Genomic DNA, 1,598 nt, shown 5'->3' with positions numbered 1-1,598 from the left:
ATCCGTGCTAGTAATCCTGAGCTGGAGTGAGGCACGGCGACCTCCTCACGGCCTTCGCTCCCACTCCGCCATCTTGTCTGGCCCACAACCGAGGCACAGACTTCACACTGCACTATTTTACTCACTTTTCGAACCTTTCTCACTAGATTTCAGGCCTGAACTTTTCCACACTGACAGCCTGCACCTTCACACACACTTTTCACCTGATTCCAGAGCGGGTAAACTCCTTGGGCTGGAGATATAAGGTGAAATGACGCGGAGCCCCACCAACACTCTGCACCGTCACTCGGCCACGTACAGATTGACTGGAGTTTGGTGCGTCCACGCATGTCACGTGACTGTACCAGAGCCGGGCGCACCGCCAGCCAATCGGCGCACCCAGATCGCTTTCTAGGCGGGGCGAATCGTTCCATCCCGAGGAGTAATTGGTGGGTCGGACATGGGTGGAGCTACGGCTCTCCCGACCGCATGGTCATTGAGTGTCGACCCGGGGACTTCAATCAATGGGAGAATCGATAGGCCATCAGTGCTTATTGAGGCTCTCAGGTCGCCAGGTCGATAATGGTCAGCATAGGGGGCGTTCTTTCCCTAAGAGACCACTCAGTATCATACAAAGGTGTGGGCGCCGCCTGAGACGATCGCGCCTCGAGGAGCCATCCACACTTCTATTTCCCGCCACTTCGCGTGTCGAGTGTTGAGCAGACCCGTCAAACTGAGCATGTTGGATGCCCGGGGTGCCAACATGCCATGCTTCACGGCGGCGGCCACACGCTGCTTGGCCTGCACTCCTTCAGCTTCGCTCCACATGAATAAGTCCACCAAGATCAATATTGGAGACGAAGAAACGGTCACCCTCGCCCTCTTCCTCCTCAATCCCGTGGATGCCTCACTATCACGCGGCCTCGCCCCCTGTATACTCTACTGTACTTCCACTGCATGTCACCCTACCAATCCTTCAGTAGCACTTATAACGTAATAACCTTGCGAGATGCGCGCGCGCCCATACACTCACACACACACACACACACACACACACACACACACACACACACACACACACACACACACACACACACAACAGTTGATCTCAATAGTCTTGTCATTTCCTTTTGACACTCTCAGCAATAACTCGTGTACTCTCGGCAGTGGAGCCCCTATTACAGACTGGCGTAGCAACAGCGTGCACATCTATCCCCGGGCGAGGCGGACATTGGATGGCCGCGTCACGTCATGGCCACGGGAGGCTGGTGCCGCCCGACCACTCAGACCCCGTCCACCAACCCGCGAAGACACCTAAAACAGGGCGATACGCGATGTGCTGATAACAAGAGCATGAGAGCGAGAGAGAGAGAGAGAGAGAGAGAGAGAGTGTGTGTGTGTGTGTGTGTGTGTGTGTGTGTGTGTGTGTGTGTGTGTGTGTGTGTGTGTGTGTGTGTGTGTGTGTGTGTGTGTGTGTGTGTGTGTGTGACTGTTTCACGGTTCTGAAGGTCACGGGCTGGATTCCTGGTCACCAGGTTTTCGTCTCGTAGAGAGGCTTTATGCTCATATGGTCTGATCTCAAGGTTGAGCAGTGACCTTTCACACACCACACACAGCAA

At 54.8% G+C, this 1,598-nt stretch overlaps 1 protein-coding gene across 1 annotated transcript in view; it reads right to left on the bottom strand.

Annotated features, from left to right (window-relative positions):
* Positions 1-310, bottom strand: part of LOC135108530 (dentin sialophosphoprotein-like) — a 130,689-nt gene extending 130,379 nt beyond the window's left edge. The window contains 1 exon segment of the mRNA XM_064019646.1: positions 1-310. This exon segment is cut by the window's left edge and continues 53 nt beyond it. The gene's annotated coding sequence lies outside the window, so the exon portion shown is untranslated.
* Between the last annotated feature and the right edge of the window lie 1,288 nt (positions 311-1,598).

Source organism: Scylla paramamosain, chromosome 2, assembly GCF_035594125.1.
Source record: "Scylla paramamosain isolate STU-SP2022 chromosome 2, ASM3559412v1, whole genome shotgun sequence".
NCBI classification, from domain to species: domain Eukaryota; kingdom Metazoa; phylum Arthropoda; class Malacostraca; order Decapoda; family Portunidae; genus Scylla; species Scylla paramamosain.
This window is presented reverse-complemented; position numbering and strand designations above follow the sequence as displayed.